Source organism: Falco cherrug, chromosome 14 (genome assembly GCF_023634085.1).
Source record: "Falco cherrug isolate bFalChe1 chromosome 14, bFalChe1.pri, whole genome shotgun sequence".
In the NCBI taxonomy this organism is placed as follows: domain Eukaryota; kingdom Metazoa; phylum Chordata; class Aves; order Falconiformes; family Falconidae; genus Falco; species Falco cherrug.
Genome location: NC_073710.1, coordinates 7,290,152 through 7,314,176, shown reverse-complemented (window position 1 = coordinate 7,314,176; position 24,025 = coordinate 7,290,152). Strand labels below are relative to the sequence as shown.

General features: G+C 39.2%; 1 protein-coding gene across 7 annotated transcripts in view; it reads left to right on the top strand.

The window, feature by feature from the left end:
* The window catches only part of ADCY7 (adenylate cyclase 7), a 67,856-nt gene that overhangs the window by 4,864 nt on the left and 38,967 nt on the right, over nt 1-24,025 (top strand). For 2 of the 7 annotated variants that reach the window (XM_055726287.1, XM_055726286.1), the window contains exons 1-3: nt 1,815-1,989; nt 16,602-16,754; nt 19,568-19,706. The exons of 1 other annotated variant lie outside the window; for it this stretch is intronic. The gene's annotated coding sequence lies outside the window, so the exon portion shown is untranslated. Of the gene's footprint in view, nt 1-1,814; nt 1,990-8,715; nt 9,059-16,601; nt 16,755-19,567; nt 19,707-24,025 lie in introns of those variants that run through there. 4 more of the 7 variants (XM_027813194.2, XM_055726285.1, XM_055726283.1 and 1 more) reach the window with 3 other exon arrangements.

Here is a 24,025-nt window from a genome sequence, read left to right as displayed (position 1 = left end):
TTTGTAGGTAGATAATTGTAGAAATAGTTTACGTGTGACTGTATAACTTTGTTTTTAATTTGTTACTTTTCACTCTGAAGTTTTGTTCTGACTAATAATGACTAGTTAGCATTTCAATGAGTTGAACAAAATATTTCAGTAAGAAATACACTTTTCATTTGTAATATAGCCTGGGTTTCAGTCATTTACTTAATGTCCAATCTGTGATGTTTTCTGCTTTATTCATTTATATAAAAATAAAATGCATTCATACTAAGAGGTTCTTCTAAAGAACTAGTTGATGATCAAACCACTTAGCAGTGACTAATTCTTACTCAGATACTGTTTTCCATCCAAGCTACCAAAATGGTGAGGAAACAAGGGTGCCAATAGAATGACAAAGCACATGGAAGGGCTGGGTAATGAGTGTGGCTGGGAAGAAGCTGTCAGAGCTCCCCGAGGTTTATTCAAAGTCAGCTGATATTAATGGAAATGGGCAATAAAACTCTGATAATTTAAATGCCAGATATTCTTAGCACCTGGCTCACATCAACCTGAGTCTATCTGTTATGGTATTTCAGGTAGGACCTGCTTGCTGGAAAGAGCTTAAACTTAGTCAGGCTGTGGGGGAAAAAAACCAGACCAGGTCAAGTTGAGAGAGGATGAACTTTGTACTGGGGCTTTTCTGTGTGTCTCTGTCTTTTTCTCTGTTATTGCTACTGAGCGTATGTGGGACTAAATCAAAAAATAAATTCCAGTAGCAGAACAGAATTTTGGTTTCAGTTTCCTCATTTGAAAGGAAGTTGGGGTACGGCTAGCAAAACTTCCTCGCTTCCTGATGCTTTCTGCCTGATCTTCTACTCCTGCTTTGCTGGTGGTTTCAGCCTGCTGCCATGCAGGCGGATGTCGTTTCAATGCCAAGGAAACAAACATATATGTATATTTGTGAGATGCTCATTTGTTGGAGTAAACTAAAATAAATTACAGAAGACATGAGAAATGTATGTAGTTATTACTAGTACATTTTAATCAGGAACTGGGTTTTGAGGTTAAAATGCTTTAAAAAAATCTTATCATGGATAAAGCCAATGAAACAATTCTGATACTTTAATTGTGCAAGTTCTTACTGTCTTGCTTATTCTATGTGTAGCCCATATCCTAGTGTATGTAGGCCCTGTGCAGATTATTAGAGGACAGGAGAAAAATAAAGGCAAAGACTGCTTCTGTAGTTTTGTAACTTCTAGGTTTTCAGCCTGATTTACTTCAGTCTGCCATCAGAAGGGAGGGTGGCGTGAGCCTTTTCCCTTGTGTTGGGTCAGAGGTTCTGCTCACGAGGGGGAAAACAAGCAGGTGTGTCTGGTGGGCTAAAGCTGTGATCCTGAGGTGCACCCCATGTCCATGCTTGGTGATGGTCAGCACCAGGCAGCTGGGAGCAAAGGTGCCTCCTTGCTTTGACTGCCTGGCTGTATGTCTGTTTGACTGTATGGCTGAAGCTTGATGGAGCCTGGCTGGGCATTTAATGATAGCTATATAAAATATTTTTTTTCTAGAAATATTCTCACCTGACTTTGCATATAAACACGGGAGTAAATGCAATGAAGGGTGTGATTTTTATGGTGTAGCTAGGCTGGCTCAATGAGCAGCTGTTGCTAAAAGTGGGCAGCGCTGCTCGCTTCCTGCCCCTGTGCTCCCAGCCCTCCCTGAAGTCAGCACTCGTGCTCATCTGACCTGTTGGTGAGCTGATTCATGGAACTAAAAGGGCAAAAAGCTATTATTTTTAATAGAATAAACATTTTTTAAAGTGTGTTTTTTTAAATATTTTTTTTTTCCTGTAGGAGCAGAACAGCCAGGCTAGAGGAAGTGGCAAGAACAAATTGTTGAACTTCTGGAGGGACAGGCGGGGACGGTTCCCTTCTCTTCAGCAGTGGCTGTACTGTAAAGCTGTGCTCCTAGTTCAAGTATACTTCTGCAGACACTAGAAAAGTGACCTGGACTGTGTTTTGATTTGAGGTATTGCCAATTGAATCGTTAGCCCAATTTCAGTACTACTTAAAGAGCTCTGTTCCTCTGCTTTACTTATGCAGAGGAAATGAATGTGAAAATATTTCACTGTAGTACTTTTTAGAAATCACCTATAGTTGTGGGTTTGGTTGTGTGGTGGTTTTTTTGGTTTGTTGGGGTTTTTTTGCAAGTTCCTGAGGAGTATCCTGTTTTGGATTTAGTAGTTCTTACTTTTTATTTTTAGTCTGCTAATTGTAATGCAGTAACAATCACAAGCCCCCCCACTCCCTTTTTCCTCAGGATACTACACTTTTAAAACAAGACCAAAGATGCATGAAGTTCTGAGAAAATGAGAATTTAATCTGATAACAGTATAAATGCCATGTTTAGCTTTCAAATAAATAGGAAAAAATACCAGTATAGTTACTCTATAAAAAAAAAATGTGATGCAGTTCTTGCAGTGCCACAATAGGCAAAATTCCACACAGGCAGGTTTATTTTCCTTGGTAAGCTGATGTGTTGATTACTTGCATGTTCAGAGCTCACTTGCAGAGCTGTAGAACATGATTTAGTGACACAGATTGTCAGCGTGAGCAGAACTGCATATGAGTGTTAATTGCTTCTGGTCAGGTGCAGACCAATTAACAGTGTTGGTAGATAAGGCAGATTACACTGCAATTCGTGAATAACATACTGGAAGAATAAAGTGGGAAATTTTGTTTTTCAAGGTTCTGGGCAGATTTAGGCAAAAGTTAGTTGTTGTTCTTTTCTTATTATATTGGCTGTGTGTTCCATAATTGTTTATCAAGGACATTTACACAGGGAATTTATATATAGTTGTAGCTAAACAAGTTTACCAGAGAAGTGTTAAACACTTGTTTTACATGTTGAATTAATTTGTCCTACATTTATGCAGGCTGTTGTATTAAGAAATGCATTCTGCTGTACTTATTTTGAACTGCATTGAAATACGGGTGATCATCAGTGATGGTTAGGCTTTTCTTGGAGTTGTCTCCGCTGCCAATAAAAATATGTATATGTATATATAAAGATACGTATACATGTAAATGTATAAATAAAGAAAACTAACTAAAGTGTTATTTCTGGAGGCTTCAGAATCTAAAAGGTACTGTGCTTGTTTCTTTTTATCTTTCTGGATGGCTTCTCATTATGTTTTGTGTATCAGTACCCCAGGCATCATCCTCTGGGCTTGTTCATTTACAGATGGGTTTAAGAAGCACTTGCCAAAAAAACCCGTAACAACCAAACTTAATGACTTGCTGGTACATCTGAGCAGTGTTGGCTGTAGAAAGTATGGGGAAGCTGGGAATCAGTTAATTTGCTTTCTCATTTAAATCAAGGCAAGGAGTGAGGCAGCACTTCTGCAGTGCAGTGTATTCAGCGTAGCTTTCAGCATGCTGAATATCATAGTGTTAAGTTGGAGTAGCTGTAAAGAGAGTGAGGTGTTGCAGTTCTTACATGCTGTAACAACATTCTCACTAGAAACAGAGGGGCTTTCAAGAGGGGAAACAAGTGAGGTGGTGGGGGAGGAGGAAGGATTTCTTTTAACTGTGGCACTGCCCTCACAGAACTGGGATAACTGTAGGTTGCACGCAGGGGAGACCTAATTATTTTGTATTGTAATACTATAGTGGTCCTGAGAAAAACTTGCCCCAACCCACAGTCAGGCTAGGTAAGTGATGACGTTGAGGTGGGGACTCTGGAGGTACCAAAAAGGGGAAGGCAGTGTATGCCTTCTGGAAACCTGGTGTGTTTTAAAAGCACTTTTGCATGCAGCTACATAACACATTGGAGATAAAGTTGTCCAGAAATACATTGTAGTTGCTGTGACTTGAACTCCGCTCTAGGAGCAGTGGCCCAGCAGTGGACAGGGGAAGCGTGCAAACTCTGAAAGGGGAACAATTACATCTCTCTTTTCGGTGTGGTGCTTGAATTTTAGTAAATTCTCTTCCTGCATGCTGGTTAGAGGTGCTATCTCCCTGATTCATGCCTTCTCTGCAAGACACCAGCTAGCTGTATTTGTGTCCACCCCATATGAGAGTGCTTTAAGCACCTTGGGGTTCTACATGCTGTCTCTTGGGGCTTGCTCACCGAGTCTGAACCTTGGGAACAACTGTTCTGGGCCTTAAAACCACTGCTGGCTGACTGCATCTGCCTGAAGTAGGCTTCTTCACGGTCTCATCAGCTAGGAAAACTTAACTCTTGGAGGCATAAAATAGCTGGCAAAGACACATAGGTAGTTGTGGGGGGGAATTTTTAAAGCAGGTTTCCAGGTGATGCTGGAGATTGCTGGTCAGTGCAAAAGAAACTATGCTGCATGCTTTTCCCTGAATCTCCCTTCTTTGGAGTGTTCTTTGGGATTTGGTCGATGCTGTCCAGAGTTCCTGTGTTCCCATTCCTGTACTTGATGCTCCCAGCACAGGCTTCTCTTTGCTTTGTGAGAAAGATCCAAGCAGACTTTGATTCTCTTGCTGTTCCTTCTGCTGCTGTGTGACCCTCTGGTCAGCTGCAAACCCTTGGGTGGTCTGTTGCATGGTTACCACACAATTTGAGTTCAGACCTGAAAAACTGGTTTTTATAGGTATTAACCACCTGTTCTGCTAGAGAACAGCCCAGGTAATTGTGGATGTTCTTTAATGATGTCTTGTTCAGCAGTGGAGGCTGAGTGCCACTCCTCCACCCTTGCAATGCCATACAGCCAGCCCTTCCTAACTGTATTCCCCTTCTTGAACAAAAAAATGTTATGTTTAAAGGGCCTTAGTAATGTCCAGCTGAACTTCAGAAAATGTTTGTAGGTTCTTGTGATAGTCATAAGGAATTTGTGGTAGTAGAGCAGAGCTGCTTACAAGAGTATTGTTTCCTCGCCCACTCCAGAAGCATATGCAGTCAGGCTACGTGTATATCTTCTAACACAAACATATTCTTACATCAGGGGAGTCACTGGGTAATTATGGCCATGCTAGTTCTTAGACTATAATTGGGCAGGTAACAAGTCTGCATTCTAACCTAAGAGGATGACTGCACAAAATGTTGCCAGGGAACAAGCTAAAATGCCTTAATTATTACCGGTCTATAATGCTGTCCTCCATAAGGTAGATGTGAGAGAGGTTATTCTACTTTCCTTTACAGAGGGCTATGAGTTTGTACGTTGGCAGTTACTATGGGAGATTTTACATGCTATTAATCCTCATGTGTTAATCAATCTCCTGATAACTTGTGTAACAAGGTAGTTAGTGGCTACCATAGTAGCCTTAAAAAAAACAAAATCTTTAAAATATGGGTAATTTGGATAAATTATATTGTATGCCTTTTGGAAATAATATGGGTGTCAGAATGATCCCAAGGTGTAGTTTTATGTAGTTCTAATCTGCGTGGGATGTTTACATGTATTTCCATAAGCTATTAATTCATTATTATTAATTCTTTTCTATGTTGATTTATAACTAACAGGATGGGAAGGTAGGCAACAGTGATTTTTAGCCACCTGCACTTTCTCTGTCTAAAAAAACAAAACCCCAAGCCTTTTCTTACAAGGTAGTAACCTGGCAAGGGACTACCTTCTTTGCAATATTGCCAAACATCATAGCTTTTGGTTATGAGTTGTCTTTTCTTTTTTTTTCTTTTTTTTAAAAAAGCCATTTTAAAACCGTAACACTCATCTTTCACTTGCCTTATGAACTTTGATCTATTTTTGGCCTAAGCGGAATTTTTCTCTGTGGTTAAGTGCTAAAAGCTTTGTTTAAAACACGATTTTGTGACGTGGTGTCTGCTAAAAATGTCTCCTATCACTAATATTCTGATAGAGCACTAATCTTATGAGCCAACAGGCTAAATCATTCTTTTAAATTTCTTCCTGTCTTAATTAAGAAGTCGGAAAACCTTTAAGCACATTCCTTGGGCCTATGACTTACATTTATACATATATTTCCCTATAATGTAATATTAATTTTAGATTCCAAGCACACTAAATGAAGGAATGTATGGCTAAGATTGTATGCTGTGCTTCTGGAATATGCCATATGTTTTTTTATTGAGGCATTTACCTTGGTTTTGTACTTTACTATAGCTTGTTTGTGCAAGAGACTAATTTCTGATCAAGAACTAGAGGTACAGCCTTCACAAAGTAGGAGTATTGACACAAACGTCTACTTTTATTGATAACCTTCCCTGGATTTTCTTTTGTTTGACTTCTGCCAGGATGAGAATATACCTTTTCTTATTTGAGATTTCATGACCTGGATTTACCATGCAGTTTGAGTTCCTTGATGCATCATTCACGGAATTGTCCTTATTCCTTAGACTGACCTCCTCTTGATCGTTTCTGTAGGGTGATAAAAGAAGGGCAAACTGGGCAAGTCACTCAAGTGCTTGGAAGGGGAGCAGTCATAAGGCCAAGTACTGCTCCCTGTCTGTAAGGGGGGAGGATCAGACCTCTGTTCTGGTCTGGCTTGGCTCTGGGGAGGTCGCTTACGGCCGTGATCAGAGTTCCTTGGGAGTTGGGAGGACTCCACCCGAGTGCTGCAGTCTGCCTTCATGGTATAAACTGCAGGAAGAAACGTCAAAATTGCACACACATGCAGCAGTACTTAATTCAGCATTTTTTTCCTCACAGTTACAACTTGCATATTGCTTTTCATTTAAATGGTAGGTTTCTAAACATGTTTTTGCGCTAGCTTCCAGGTTTCATCTCAGCCAAGGGAGGAAACTTTAGGGGAAGTTTATAATCAGCCAACACTTAAAAGAATCGATACATTGATTATGTTTGCTGTCATGAATATAACTTTATGCAGATCGTAATATCTATTTATTGTGGGTGACATGAATCCTTGCTTTATGCTCACAGTACAGATTTATTTCCAGCAGTGATATTGATAAAGCAGACATCTAATACTCATGGTACCTGTAAAATATCTCCTGTACTTGGAATGCTTGATTTGCACCTTTTGATTTTACTTTATTTTACTTCTTTTGTGTGTCATCCTGTCAGAGAATTCAGGATTTCATAAATCAGTGTTTTGGGTGGAGAGTTCAGTGAATGTTAAGTTTCTATGTTCGTTGTCCCTAGCTGTAGTCTAAATATAAAAAGTTTTTCTTAATGCTTTCTTAATTTGTGCTTGATATCTGCTACTGACAGTATACGGTTTGTTTCCCAATGGGACACTTTTTACTTTCACTCCACTGATTTTTTTGGAATGTCACTTCAACTGCTAGTACTTTTCTTGCCAATCAGCTACGTCTCTCACACACACTGTCTAAAGCTAAGAGTTTGTGTGAAAGAGTCTTTTCTGTGCTTGTCACTGAGCATATTCAAGCAGTTATATCTTTTTTGTAAAAACACTGTTAACAATAATGTTTTGACTGTTTGCTTGTATTTAATATCAGTTTATTTTCTCATCTGTTTTTTGTGCTTGTATATGCTTATATGTATACTTAACAAAGAGATGGTGATGGAATTGTTGGTATAGTCCAACATATGTGTGCCTGAATACATATATCATTAAACAGTAACTGTCATTTTAAGGAACCGATTAGAATTTGTTAACAAAAATATGTACCAGACATCTTCATTTACATTTTGTCCTTTTCCTTCCTTATTTCTGACTTGTAGTGTCTGTATGCCTAGGCTTAACATGGTGATAAAGTAGTAAAAGTCTGGGTGTAAACCAGTGTTTTATGATTTAAATAAATGTTACAGCATTTTTATGTCTGTGTGTAATACATAGAGTAGCTAAAAATGTAGATGTGCCTGTTTTATGCCTGGTTGAGGTCACTGAAGGGTTACACATGGCTTATGTTTTTCCTTACCTTGAAACATTTGACTGTTAGCCCCTGGGTGAAGTGGGCTGACTCAGTGACAGATGTGAATCAAGGATTTGTCATATTGTGCATTATATTGTATTTCAGTGGTTTCTGCTTCATTTGTTAAAATTTTGCCTTTGAGATACTTTCTCTTTCAAGCATCTTGGTATTTCATAGTGAAAGTTTGTGGAAGTCAGTTAAATGACTTAATTTAAAACCAGCAGAAGCATCTGAGGGAAGTGTGTGTAAAAGCAGGGTTTGGATTTGTAAATATTTGGTGAGTATGTTACTTCAGAAACACTCTACGCACATGTAACTGTTTGTGGCTTTTTCTTTTCTTTCTCATTGGGAACTTGTATGTCTCTCTAGAATGGTAATTAAATGCCAAAATACTTGGTTTTGAGATTTGCTTAGGGAAGTTGTGTAAGATATATAAAATGTGTTATGAATTGCAAAGTGATCACAAAAATACTGATAGTTTTTCAGGTTTTGTGCTTAACTCCCTTTTGACTAAAAGCGTGAGCTAGGCTTTTTAAATAGTTCTTATCCTGAAACTCCTCAATTAACCCTCCCCGGTTTCCTACAGTTGAATACAGATACTTTTGGTGCACATCTGTGTATATCTTGCCATGCAAGAGTTCTAAGTTGGAAGTAAAGAGCATTTCTCCCCCCCTCCACCCCTGAAATTATTGTGTTTTTAGGCAGAAAACTTGAAGTGTGATTTAGTGGTGGAAGTATAAACCTGGCACACAAAAGATGTGAGCAGTGTTCACAGGGTGGTTCTAGCAGTTTGGACTTTTTTCTGGCTTTTTCTTTCTGCAAAATGTTGATAGAAGTAGGAGTACTTGAATGAAGTTTTATTTATTCATCTTGGCCAAAAGTGGAAGACAAAATCCCAGACAAAAGTGGAGAGTGTTCTGGACATTAAAAGTAATTTGGCTGCTGGAAGTTGCCCAAAGTACTGGCAATATGTTCTTGCTCTTACTGAAAAATAAAGTAGCAGCACACTCTCTCTCTCTTTTTACAATAAGTATACTTACATCCTGCTCAGCCGCCTGTTGTGAAAGTCATCACTTCTAATAGCACAGTGCCCCCGGGACTGCTGCAGGGCATTCACTGGCTCAAATACTGACTCAGAACCTAAATCGTTGACACTGCGATTATAATTACGACTTTCCTCCCTAATCTGGGAAAGCATCTTGGATTTCCTCATTCACAGTTCCAGTTTTCAGAGATGGAGTGAGCCAGTCTGTCTGGGGTGAGTCTTCCCTGCTTGTTTATTTTTATCTGTTCCTGTTCTTTAAACTCTTGGATATTTCCTGGATATTATGGACTGGGTACAACTAAACTATTAATAGCTTTTGTCAGGTGTTAAAATAGAGAATTACAGACCACCCTGACTACTTATTTAGCAAAGGAATTGAAAGGTCTGTTTTTCCTCCCGAGAAGTTGATCTTCTCTGTTGCTGGCTCTTGCCTGGCATCTCTCTGGGCTGTCCCTCATCCCAGGGCACGTGTGGGAGCACAGTTCCTTCCAACGATGGCTGCAGCAGCATTTTCAGGTTAAGGAGCACCTTGTTTTGCCTCTGCTCTGCAGTGGGCCACTCTCAGCTGTGCTGGCCGTGCTGCCCACGAAACTGCACTGCACACAATTAGTAACACCTGTCTGCCTCTTAGGCCAAAAGAAAGAAAACAACCACCCAGGAAACACAAATGATTATTCTTGAGCTGATCTGACTGTGTGTGGGCCTAGAGACAGCAGCATGCACATAATGAAAGAACAGTGTAATGTGGTGACAAGATGGGAGCGAGTGGTGGGGAGAAAGAGAGGAAGAGGAGGAGAAACTTGTTGAGCAAATACTACTGGTGGCACTCCCATTGCAGAACCATAGCCAAGACCTGTGGGTTTAGTTACTTGAAATGAGCAGCAAAAGTTTCCTATCTAAATGTCTGTTCATTAAACTGATTTGAACTGTGTGTTGGGAGAGTGGTGATTTACGAATAAACATGCATTTGCTGCAGTAGATATTTGTATTTGAATACATCCCCTGGTAGTGATAACCTCTCGCTTCACATGTAGGCCCTTCCCCATTATTTTAGGGTTTGTTTGCTTGAGCAGTAAGTTGTACTTTAGAAATAAGGAAGTGATGGTAATGATGCATGTGTCAGCTTGAACCGTATGTAAAAAAAAAAAAAAAAAGTAGTGGTTGTGTTACAGCCATGTGAAAAGAATGAAAGGAACGTCATGATTTCATCCACTGTTCTGTCTTGCCATTGCCCAGAGCTACTGATTTCATTTGTTACTGAAAAAAAGCATTAAATGAAAGATCCCCCCGCTTCTGTAACCAAATTTACAGCACTGATTCGCTGTGTTCTTTTGTTAGCTTCCACGTCTTTCAGTGGGACTTAGACTGATGTTGTGCTATTCTTAACATCATTCATTCTTATTTAATTGCACATATATATATTTAATATAATAATATTACATAATAACTTTGATTTTCATTTTATGTGATATTTAAAGCCCAGCATTGTGCTTCCTGCCACAGCTGAACAGCTATTCTCCTCCAGGGATTATATCAGTTTCTAGAGGTACGAGATTAAAATCCAGCAAAAGATTGAAGTGCCAATGAGGATGTATACTGTAATGCATTGTTATAGTCCAGAATTATTTGTGTCATAAGCTTGGGGCTACTGTATTCTTAAAATGTCTTGTGAGTATTCATTTATCTTGCTGGCACCTATTGTGGGTGGGTGATGGTATTAAGCCAGTTCCTTTGGGAGAGAGAAAAAAGGCACGCCACACACTCGAAGCCAGCCAGCCAACAGGAAACTGCGGGAGAGCCAAAAGCTAGAAAATGGGTTTTGAGTTCTTTGCTTTAACCACAGTGGTCATCCTTCTCATACAGGGGCTAAGGGCTACAGAAGGTTGAGGATTTATATGCGTACAGGATGGAAAGATGGGATTATGAGTGAGAAAAAAACCTCTGGAATTTATTATGCTTTAACCACAGGATGTGGTTATCAAAAGAACTTTCCTGGGGTTTTGGCAGTATTTGGATCTCAGGCCTGCTCTTAAAATGTACCAAACAACTTCAGCGCAAGTTAAAAGTAATCAGAATTTGAAAAGCAGGGAAATGGCTGTGACACTAATTAAATGGGTAATTTGTGCTTCTACAGGAGCTCCCTGATCTATTGGGTAAGATTTGGTCAGTGAACTATCAAGCCTGGATTCTCTTCCCAGATCTGCTCCTGAGGTGCTTCATAGCATGGATTTTTGCCGAACGCTTTCCCTTTGTGTAACTACTTGCTGTCTCCTTGTGTTTCTGTGTAGAATGGGAAGTCTTTGAATTGTGGGTTACCTTTTAGGAAACTTGCCAGCAGGTCAGATCTTAGGGATATGGCTTAATTCCATTAGTAGTTTGTATTTTGTTGTAGTATAGTGTTCATGAAAACTTCTTATTTCCTTCTTCATCATCAAAAGATAAACTCTGGGATTTTTATGGATGTTGTATAGTTCAATTACATTTTCATGAAAGGATATTGCTTTTTCTCAGTTTTGAATTGTTACTTCCTAGCTTTTAATTTCTGAATTTCTGACATTTTTCATTTTGCCATTTGATCTGCTTACAGGTCAATAGCTGAAGTCCACTGTCGCATTATTAGTTTGGCACATTTTCTGTCTCCTTTGGCTGATCCTGTAGGGTTTCAACTCCATAGTGCTTTTCATTCTGTTTTGGTGTAAATCCCCATCACTACCAGCGCTGTAAAGGTATACATGTAAACCTGATGGTAGTGTGAATGCGCTGAGAGCGAGCGAGCTTCAGATAGACCCATGCTGAGTTTTGCCAAATAGTTTCCACTGAAGCCAGATTGCTGCAGCTGCAACAGCGGAAACTGTGCATTCTTTGAAGCAGCCTTGTACTAATGATGTTTCTGTTGTTGCATTTGCTTATCAAAAAAAGTTGCAATTTTAGATGTGAAATAGTTTAAATATGAACTACTGTTTCCTAAGTTGTTAATTAACTTCTTGTGCCAGGTGGAAAAACCCTGATTACTGAAACTGAAAGCCACTCCAGCAGTGCTACGTAACCTTTAGACCTGTCAGAGCAAGAAAGATCTTACCAGAAACTCTTGGAGACTTTCTTAGCAGTACTTTCTAAGATTGGCTCTGTGTATGTGTGTGTGCTGTTACTTCACCCACATTCAGAAAGTAGTTGCTGCATTAATTAAATGTTACTCCCAAGAGACCAGAAACCAGTCTTTGTGTAGAAATCCAGTTTTCTAGGGGTATGCAGAGGAGGATCTTATTTCATGTGAATTTATAAGACAGTGGCAGCCAGGTTCAAATGCAATAAGAGGTAAAATGAAGAAAGGAACTGAAGGCTGTTCAGTGGGCTGTAGTATGTACAGTCAGCATGCTCCTTCATGTTGTAGCTTAGGAATTTTAAAATCCCTTTTATGGGAGAAATCTATACACTCTCGACTTCTTGTGGTTTTTCAATGTAGTTTTGGAGGTGGTATATAGGAGAGGAAGCAGTGCCAGTTTTATCTAATATTGCTTGCTTTGTTCTGACATTTTGTTCCTGAGCATTTATATTGTTTCTACAATAAACTGTCTTGGACATCTCTGAATAAAGTAAACTTCAACCTAAGCATCAGTTCAGTTTATATTTCTTTATACTATCGTTTAGGATAACGTGGAAGGGATCTTTAGGAGAACTGTAACTATTAGCCCAGCAGTAAAGTAGGAAAGAAGCATCTTAGTGTTTATAATAGTTTGGGTTTGATTTATAAATGCTTGTTTATTTAAAAAATAATATGAAATACATTTTAAACATTTCTGAAAAAAACTGAGAGTTCTTAAATATGGACTATATGTAGCTGAGGGGGAAATAACTTTGGCGTGTTATAAAATGGTCTTTTAAGATACAGTTGTAGCGCAGTATGTTTATAATACAAATCACATTTTTGTTTTAAAATACTTTTGTTCAGTTAAAATTATTGTAATTAAATGTTTTTTGCAGATTTGATATAAAATACTTCCCAACCTATACCGGCTAGACATTATGCCACTATATTTTGCCCAAAAAGACTTCAAATGAATGTCAGCATTTCAGTTCAGTTTATTAGTGAAGTCATTAAAAAATGATACAAAAGATTTCCTGTAAAAATATTTCACTTATCAGTGTAAATGTTATTAATTAGAACTAAATTAAGATACTTCTATAATTGTGGCTGTTCAGGATGAGCATTCAAATTAGGGCTTCAGCAGTATTGGTGTTGCTGTTATGCCTACTAGCAGAGTAAACTCTTGAGACTCGTGGCAACTTTATACTTTTAAGTTAATAAATAAACTAAGTAGATAACCAGAAAGCCTTGGTGCACTGCTGTGTTTCTTTACAGAGGTTTGTGGAGGTGTCCACTGAACTAGTCAGAAAGTCCAAGTAAGGATAGCATGAACATTTTTAGGAACAGTAGCCAAAGCTGTTATAATGAATGATTCAGCTTATGTTTAAAAAAATTTAAGCTACTGGTCAGAATACAAAGTGTTTCTCATAATTGGATCAGAAGAAAAAAGTGAAGGGGGCTGTTTTTTTGAAAAAGAAAAAGGAGTCAAAACTGATGTTTTGTTAACTTCTGTATAATTTCCATAACCACAGTGAAATCTGGATTTCCGCAGTTTATTTAATATGCTGGTGAATGATTAGTCAACAAATGTCTTGAATAAAACTGGGAAGAATCAAACAATTTTGCAAGTCTTTGCTCCAAACAAATGTTATATTCAGTGAAGTATGATAAATCTGAGATTTTATAATACAAAAATAATCCATCCTTCCATTCTGGAGTTTCTGTTATGTGGTATTTGTTGTTTCTTGAAGCTAATGAAGTATCTCTAAAATTAATCAAGAACTGTTGTCATGTCCTCCTCTTCTTGTGTGCTCTAATACCCTAGACCTAAAACAAAGGAAAAATCCTGAAAATAGTAATAAATGGAGCTGTTACTAAAGAGCTAAAGGAAGACCTTTTTTTAATACTCTAGGGGTTTTTTTCATCTTTGACCAGTTTTAACTTGATAAAGTTTAGATACTTGAAAATAAAAAAACCTCCCACGATAAAGCAGATCTGTGCTGCAGGTGCAGCATCGATCCACTGGCTCGATAGTAGGCAAATTACAATTTGGTAGGTGCGAAAAGCAACTGCTGTTACAGGAGCAAGGCGCTGTGCTCGTAATATAACTGGTTAAATGTTCTTCAGTCAAAATGAAAATGGCCTGCAAGCTGTTGCTAGGGAAATAGGTGCCTGTGGTTAGTGTTGAATGCAGAGAGGTTTGTCTGTCTTGCAGATCAAAAAATGGCTCAAAGTACTTAGGCTGCGTATCACTTTACTTCCGGAAACTTGCTGCTTATCAGCAGACTGGTCTCTGCGTCTCTGAGGAGCTTCAGTTACAAATATAGAAAGAATCTTTTTTTTTTTTTTTTGTTACCCCACCCCACCCCACTACCCCTCCCCTACATTTTGATGTAAAGTATTTCTCTCACGTGTTATCTTTGTTTACAATGTTTGTGTATGACAGGAAGTATACTGTCCTCAGGACCTGATCCTGAGAACACTTCTGGGGGAGCAGCAGCTCAGTCCCTCTGCAACTAAGGTGGATCTTGCATGTAACTGTTGATCAGGGGCTCTGGTGAAAGTTGTGTTTTTAGGTACATCTTTAAAAAATAATTTTTTAAAAAATCAGTGGCACTGTGAATTTGGCATAATCCTTACTAAAAGCTAACTATGTACATTGCAATTATGGATTGCTACGATTAAGTACCTTCATAAACATTGAAAACAATTCTCAGTCCTTTAGCTCCTCTTCTAAAATCTCTGAAGAGTGTTGTTTCTGGGATGATTTTTAAGAACTGTCACAGCATATTTTTCTAAAAGGCATTATGAAACTTCTGGGACATGCTAACTATTTGGGCATCCTCATTTTCCCTATGAATACCAGTAAACTGTTGCCCAGTATTGCTGTCCATACAGCACTGGTCCTTTTCAAAGGAATATGAGGTCGTGTTGATTACCATGGACTCATCCTTAATACTGGATACATAACAAGGTGAAAGTAAAGCAGCAGCTTATTCGGGTGTTCCAGACTGAACATGTAACAGAGGTTAAACAAAGTCTTCTTTTTATCTGCTCTTAACACATGCACAGACACAGCAGATTTGTATCTGTCTTTTCAGATGAACTCTGCAAGATGTCTTACTGTTTTTTCCTCTCATCTATCTCCAAGGCTGCCAGAAGACTTTCTCAGGGTTTTGACCTTTTTCTTAAGAATCATCTCCAGTTTCCACCTAACTTTTATAAGTTCTGATGCCCGTTGAGCTTGGCTATGTGGAACTAACTCCTGGCCAAAAAGTAATGGGACTTGGTCACAACTGTCCCAGGGCTTAGGTATGAACTGGACATTTAACCCACTGTGATGGAACAGAGTGCCTATTTTGAGTGGTGATTAAAGTAGTTTGTATAGCCTAGCAAAAATTTAACAGAAAATGACTATAGGTTTATTTGAATTCTTTTTGCAATAAAATACTTTGCATCCGCTCTGATTTTGTGCCAGATTATTTGGCAGTTTCACTTGCCTTTCGGTTTCCAAAGTGGGTCTCTAGTGGTGGAGCTTTGGGGTGAACAACAAAATACATGTTGATATGTTCCCTTCCTAGCACAGCTATTTAAATTGCATCAGGTTTCCCACTGACGTCTTAATTCCAATTTCCTCCGAAGAGGCTCTGGGCCTCTCCTCCTCTGAGTCATTATTTCAGCACTACTGTATAACCGTTTGCTCCACTTGGTTCCTGTCCCTGGTGAGTGTGTACTGGATTCCAACAACCAGTAGTGAGCAGCCATGCCTCCTCCCAGGGCCTGGTACTTTGCTGCGGTATTGAACTTCTTTGGCATCTTGTCACATCCGATCAGTTGTTCCCATAATGCATATGAAGATGATAAAGAAGGAAGAGGAGGACAAAGCCAAAGGCTGTTCCTACTAGACAGCTGGTGCGCATCCTTGAGGATGATAACCTGACTGTGTCTTCTGATCATCTGCCTACCTGGAGATACAATTTTCTGTTCATGACATCCTAGACAAGCAAACCTACTAGGCAGAATCTCTTTAATTTCTACAGTAGTGGTAGGTGAGTTTTTATCCAGAACTGCAAGGTGTAGGGAGGGAATTTGGGTGTTTTTGTTTGTTTGGGTTTTTTTTAGCTGGTTTTCCTGCCACATTGTCGTATTTGCTGATCTGTGACTCAAAATCTCAAAAAATATTTTATGCTGGTTTGAATTATACATTGTTTTATTAAAGTTTTTCTTGGATTGTTTTTTTAATTGCTGATATTTGAACTTCTGCATAATAAAACTTACTGAAAAACTTAGGGCTTTCATTATCAAGAATGCTGTAAAAGTTAGTAAAATATTCTCTTACTTTTAGCAGAGTACCCTTTGCTGTCACAGAGGCCTTGCTTGAAAAGCATTGGGATCAGTTAGCATAAAAAATACTCCTCATCAATCTTCAGCCTTCTTTTCAGACATTTCCATCTACCATTAAGTATTTCAATCAAGCTACATTCATGCTGCAGCTTGCCCCAGTATGGTTAAGTACTTTTTCTTCTATTGATTGTCTGGATAAAAGGTTCATAGTACGTGGAGACGGAGATTGAGTAATTTTTTTCTTCCTTGAACAAAGAGGGGAAGAAATAGAAGCATTATTAAAGCTTGCAATGGTCCTTGGAGTAAAGATTTCCTGTCTTGTTGCAGGTTGGTGCATGTGATACTTCAAAAGATTTAGTGTCAAGGATCATACCTGAGTGGGCTGCGCTCACCCTACTGCAGGAATTCCAAAATGATCGCACAGACCATAGTGGAGTGGAGAAATACGAATTTTGCCGATGAATCCTGTGGCCTGCAATGGTGAGCAAGCAACAAGCATGTGGTTTTTATCAGTAGTCTCAGTGAGATTTAGAACCATAAAAGCCCAAAGTAATCTGTTATGCACAGTTCAACATTACAGTCCAGGTAAAAAGTGCTTTCTCAATGGCTGCACACAGCCCTGGGGATTGGTTTAGATACTGATCAGCGATAACCTTCACTAGGGTAGTGGCTGCATACTTTACTATTTTGGAAAGTTCTTCTGTGGACTTCATGTTGCTCTGAGGCAGTAACTGCATAGCTTTTTAGAAAAAGGGACTTTTGCCATACCCTGAAGTTTTGCTGTGACCACTGTATTATTTCAAGGTTTTGGTATTCGCTAGTTCTGTTTTAGCGGTAATGAACTGGACTTATATCAGCAGATCCAAAGGATAAAAATGCTTAAGGAGAATTTAATTTCAAAGTGTCTGCTTCATTTTGGCTGTTGCTAGGGGAGATACCCCTGTTCCCCTTGGCAAGTCAGTGCTTTACACGGTGTAGGTTTCCAGTAGCCTGTCGGAGTTGGGAATGGTAGGGCTGGTTGTCAAGCAAAGCTTTGAAAATGGTGAGATGAAAGATAAGATGAAACAAGAAGGATGACAGTGATTAGATCTGTGTTCAGACATTCCATTATCTTAATAGGCAATCAAAACTTAGGGTGGAAATAATAAAAAAATAAAAATCCCGTGAGGCATGTTGGTTGTATGTAGAAAGCTCTCACTGCTTGTGCATGGCTTTGCTCTTTTTATGATCCAAGAGAGCTTACCCAGGCACTCATGAACACTTGGCTCATTTGGCATGTCATCTGGATCAGTGAAAAATACGTATACAACTCCTAACAGTTTTGAAGTATGTGTTGCTATCAAGTGGGACTGAAAACACGTGATTTCAGAGGTTTGCATCCCATTATCGTTGTTTTATTTCACAATGAGTCTGCAAAGGACCTATTTTGGAAAACTTTTAGAAAAGTATTGTGTGTATTCGATTGCTGTTGTGTCCTGAGGTAGGCTATGACTGTAGAAACAATGCTTTTATTAGAAGCATAGATATGTCTCCTTGGTGGTGTTTTTAATACTTAAGCTCCAAGGGAGGGAACTTCCTTATTGCAAGTGTTAGTTTTAGTTTTAGTTTTTTTGGCTGTGAAGTACGGATGTGGTGGTGTAACAAATGTTGCATGGTTGACATGTGAAGAAGTTTGGGGAACATTAAAATTCCCCTGTAATAAATAGTATATAGAAATAAGATTTTTAAAACACGTACTTGATAGGATTTACTCTTGAAGTACTAGTCATTAAGTAAAGGGGCGACTGGATTTAATCTGTCTCCTTCCATTCCCCCTTGATTCATAAATAGTATGAAGGCTTTGCTCTTGTGTTTTGGTTATGATGCTTGGCAAAACTGCTTTAAAAAAAATATTTGGTTCTTTAATAGAACGCTACACTGATAACAGAGTACAGTAGGAAGATAGTGCTGATTTATGCTTTGAGCAGCCTTAAAGGTCCTTTACCTGCTATTCAGTGACACGTTCTCAGTGTGTATGTCAGTGTTAGTTCATCTGAAAAATTAGACTGGAAAGAAACCAAAGTTGTTGATGTCAGTGCATTAGTTGAATTTCATCTGCCTGTATGTATTTCTTCTCACTTCAGTAGCGTGGAAGTATTGTAGACAGGAGAGAGAAGTTCGTGTCTTTGAGCCTCCTTCTCTGTTTTACTGGTTTTAGTTGGACTGAATCTAAATAGCAAACAATTTCTTATCTTGTTCAGGACAGGTTTTATCTTCTTCCCGCCCATAGCGTGGCCCTTATCCCTTGCCATATTATGATTGCACCTGTTCTGTGCAAATACACTATTTACCCTAGAGGTGGGAAAGATGCATTTCTGTGTTGAACTGTAACACTCCCCCTAAATAACGAAGTGAAACGGGAAGAATAAGAATAAGGTGTGATGCCCATTAAAATCCTGTTCACAGTGATTTTTTTTGTTTTTTCTTTTTGAACATCTGTTGGAGTATTTAGCCATAGAAGAGCCCTTGTGCTCTGGCTTTGTCACATCAGCAGTCTGTGCTTCCTTGTTGCGATAGGAAAGCTGAGGCATATTTAAAATATGTGACAAGTGTAAGTGGAATATTGACTTTTGTAGTGGTAAGTTCATTTTTAAACCAGCTGAAGTCGGAAAATCTATCTGTAATGTGTGACAGGGAGTCTGGGAATAATGAAATAATTACACACCTTGGACTTTGAAAGATGCAAAGCACAGCTCAATTCCCTTCTGATGTGATGTATCATTTTACACCCTGGATTTTGCTGCTTATGAAAACCAGCATTATAAAAGGACTACTACCCCTCTACCTCCACCCCACTGAGCCAGGCCCAGCAGTTAGTTATAAGGCTTAATAGATTTTTTGGTTGAACCATCATGTGTTTGCACAATAAACTACCTTAGAACAGTAGTAAACCCTTGCACGTAACTCGGTTGCACCAATCTGGTTATACAGATTCTTCTTTCTTTTATACTCTAGTTTGTGAGCTGGTCTTAAATGACAAATCTTCAGTTTCCTGAGCCACCATCTGTCACCATTTCTCTGTCCTACCTGGATGGCTAGCATAGAGGTTTCTTTCCGTGACTGTAATCTCTTTCCTCAAAGCACATTCTGTAATAATAGTGGTATTAAAAAATAAGCAACAACCCCCCCAGTCCTAAAAGTGATATTCTTTGTATTCTTTTTCTTAGGCTGTGGACCTGTGAGAAGTGATGAGTCAGTTTAACAACTTGCTGCTGGCCTTGCTTTCCTATTTGTGGTTTGCCTTTCCTTTTCAGACACTGGGCTGGCTCATCTATACCTCTTCTCACTGTTGCAATCCACCACCCTGTCAGAGAAGGAACCTGCCAAAACCAACCTTTATATTGTTGTATGACTTCTTCCAAACTTCCCTTTGGAGCTTGGCGGGTGCAGGAGGTGGGTGCCTGGGCAGGCAGGCCATGCAGCTGGCATAGGACAGGGGGTCCGAGTGGGTGAGAACCCCCTCCTTTGGGTGATCTGACCTGGCTGTTGAGCTCAGTTGTTTTTCAAACCTCTGTTATTTCACATCTTCCATTTCTTCTAGTGACTGAAAAACAGTTTTCAAATTATGCAACTTGTTATTCCTATTTTAAAGGTTATTGTAGAACCGATACCTTGAGAAGAAGCAATCTATTGAAATAAGAATGAATAATAAGAGTTCAATTTCAACACTTTCTTTGCAGTATACCTAACACTATCATTGTCATGGCTCTCAGTGTTCAAAGGCACAGCCTAGGTGGTGTAGTGTTGTATTTTACGAATTGCTCTGACACATGGTGGGACTTCTTCTGCCTCCTGATTTTTTTATTTTTTTTTTTGGCAGACTACTTTTTTGTATCGATTAGGCTTTTTAATGTAAATACAGTTTTGCATGATGATGTGTTGAAGTGGGTATGTTACTTTTTGTAAGAAAATAGAAGGTAAATAGAAGTAAGATTTTTCTGTATTGTAGAAGGAGCTCTTCAGAAATTAAATGTAATTAAGGAAGGTGAAATTTCACATGAAAACCTTCGAAATATATATATATAAGTTTACCTTTGCAAAGAAACTTACCTGTGCAAGTAATATTTACCACTGCTAGCAGATAGGTCATTAAAAATGCATCTGTTCGCCTTTAATATTTTCGTATGAGTAGAAAAAGCTAAGGTGACTGCAGGCTGGCATTTGAAAGCCAAGTCTAAAAGAAAGAAGTGTGGTCTCTAATGTGAACGGTATTTCTGTGTTGTATATTTGGATTGCTAATGTTCGTTTCCTAGACTGAATCGTTGTGGAGTCCACTAGACTAGAGAGATTCTTGCCTGAGATTCATAATAAATCTACTAATCTCCTTCGTTTATTCTACTGGATGTTCATAGATTTCTAATTCCCTTTTAATATCTGTTAATGGGTAATTATGGTCAGCAATCATTCTTGTCATGGAAATTGCTAAAGTAATTTTAGAAACACTGTTGTTATTTATGTGAAAGAAAAGGTAGAATGGAAATCATAACTGTACCCTCAGTCTTTGGTGCTGTAGTAGTTAAAGATGGAAAAACTGGTTCTGCTTGCTTTTGTGCAGCAGTTTTTGAGAGGAATAAGGCAACGTATATCACTTCACTTGGCTCTTACTATTGGGGTTTGTTCTAAAATTCCATGGGTGAGACTGCTTTTTAGCAAACAGGCAGCTTTAGGTGAGCAAGACTTGCGTCCTTGGCAAATGAACAGCTAAGTGGAAAAAATACTTTAAAAATTGTCCAGGCAGTTACTGTGGATGTGTTTGGGAATACATCAGTAGCTTTGAAGAACAGAACTGCAATGTACTCAGATCCCATTTGAAAGGCATTAACTTGGTCACTAGCTGCTGTAAATAGTTCTCCCAAGAGAGGGGACAAAGGACGTGGTCACTGGCCACCTGAGCATCCTGCTGTGTGAGCGAGTGGGCAGGAGGGTGCAGGTTTACCAGACCCGCTCCCCAGCCTGCAACCAAGCTAGCAAAAAAAGGCCAAATGCGGTGTGCCTGAAACAAATGCACCTGCATGTTGTGAGGGAAAACTGATGGGCCCCTGCTGCTTACTTAAGCTCTAGGTGGAAAGTGGATGACCAAGAGATAGTTGAGATGGGTGTGTGTACAAAAAGAGCTCCTACCTTTGGCTCCAAGCAAGCTGTGAGGATTAGGGATGAGCTGCTGGATAGTGAACATTAGTGCTGGTTGAAAGAGCTGGGGCCCAGGGGCAAGACCCTTTAGTTATTACCAGACTCAAGCCAAATTTTAATGTCAATATACCTTGAGAGGCATCTTGAGAATCCTGGAGCTTTGCAGCATTTGCCCATTCAGTATTGTTTCAGAGAAATAAAACCTTTGTATCTAGAAGTTTCAAGGGGCTTAGGAAATGCAAGTATTTGAAATGTTTCTATTTCAAGTTGATAGAAAAATCAGCTTGACTTTTCCTGGCTGTTCTGTGCTTGTTTCATCTATGCTGGTTGGACTGTGCACAGGTAGGGCCGAGTGAATCACTGGGAGCAAAAATCACCTCCAACTTGCAAACACATTATTTTACAGATGGTCACCTGACCAGAGAATAAATCTGAGGTGCTAACGAAATTATTTGGGTAACCCTTGGCTATTAGAATGGAAAATACAGTGCTGGTGTTCCTTGGAAAGTAGCAATAGCCTATTTGGAATATCAGATGGAAGGAAGAATGATGCACTGTTTAATAACTAGCGATATTATGAAAGTATATTATGAAAATATGCCTGCAATGTAAGTGCATGGGGGGAAGGCTGTTAATCAGGGGCATATTGCATATTGTTTATGACAAGGCTGGAGATGAGAAATGGGGGAGTCCTTGCTGCTTTGGAGGCACGAGGAATCGTGTTCTTACCCCATCAGCTGATTTACCTCATCTGCCCTGAACTTTCTGCTTTGCCTCAGTAAAGAGTTGGTCGATGTGGTGCATGTTCCTAGATTTTTCTTGTGAAGAGACTTGCATTTTTGTAGCTACTTACCTTGGGCAAACTGGAGGAAAAAAAAAAAAAGGGGGGGGGCTTCTCTGACTTTTGTCATATGACTTGTTAGTGTAGCCCATGATATCATGTTTCAGTTCTCTTTAAAACCCTCGCTCTCCATAGGCTCTGTAGTACGGTCATGTCTATTCTGCAACTGTTGAGTCCAGGCCAATTCTTAAGAAAACATTGTGTATTGACACAAAGCACTGTGGACAGTTTCAGCTAGCCTGGGAGAACAAAAGAGCTTCAGTCCAAGCTTAGCAGCGTAATGAACTGTTTGCTTTCATATTTTCTGTAACAAAATCCTATGGCTTTGTCAGTAGGAGACCGGAGAGTTTAGCAATGCTTGGAAATTCCTAGCTATGGGAAGGAAAGCATAGAGCAGTCAGAAATACTCAGATTTGTGGATGATAGAAACGCTGTCTTTTTTGCTCACAAGTGAAAGGTGGCTGTGCATGTGCGCCAGGTCTTGCCCAGTACTTAGCTAGATAACTTTCTGTTGCTGAATCTGAATGCAACCTTGTTCTGTACCTGAAACAGAGTAGATTTGGAAGGCTGAAGCTATTCTGATTCACCTTCTGGAAGGAATCCTATTGTCCAATCTTTTATGCCTATCACATGTCCGGTGTTCTTACATATTCACTGGGCAAATTTCTTTTGTCTGACCAGATGTGTTTCACGGTAATTGGCATGCAGATGACTGTGGAGCCAGCCCAGATCTGAGTAAATCGTGTTTGTTTGTTTGTTTGGTAGATGTTCCTGTGGGTTTTCAGTGCAGTTTCCAACCCATACTGCTGGGGTTGTTTCTTATATATTAACCTGGTTGGCAGATTGCTCCTCCTTTCTAATTCTTTGAACACAGTGAAGGTTTCTAAAGAAATGAGGCGCTTTCTTGATAAACTGATGATCAGAGCTCCATGGTCTTATGGCAGCAGCCCACATCCAGTCCCCGTTTGGCTTGGTGTGTTTGCCACTGGTGCTGCTGGGAGTGCTGTTTGGTTTTTGTGGCCTGCTGCCATTTCAGGGTTACACCTCTCTTGTGGTGTCAGAATGGCAAATCTCTTAAGAAACAATGACCAAAAAAAGCAAAATACTCACGTGATCCTTAAATATGTAAAAAAGAGTATGTTAAATGGATGCTTTTACTAGTGTGTGGTGCCATCTGTGAGACAAAATCTTTTTCTCTCTCAAGCTGGCCTTCTACATTTTCAGAAGGTTGCTGGAAAAAATTCAGAGAAGGGGAAGGGCACAAAAAGCGGTGGCTTTCAGCCAAGTCTGCTAAAATTTCTTACAAGACAACCTTTTTTTTTTTTTATGTTAATGGGAAGAGGGTAATACCCGTAATATCTTAAAAAAAAAAAAAAAAAAAAAAAAAGACATCAAAAAGCTGTTTAAGTGCTTGGAGTGGTTTTGGAGCTGAAATGCAATTCCTATACTGACATGTGCATGTGTGAATTTCTGTTTTTGATTGGAAGGTGATGACTGGCAATTCATTACATTTGTCACACAAAACCATGTTTATTTAACTAATGCATAATTGCACGATTCTCAGCTAATTTTGTGTGTTGCAAGTAACTTGCATTTTAAAACATGTACTGCAGAAGCACACATTGCTCTGTAGTAGTTTTTAAAAAGGGGGGTGGTAGTGGCAGTGGGACATGGGATGCAGATTGAAACTAGTTCAGGAGTTGAATTATACATCTCACAGTAGCATTTATGTAGTGTATTA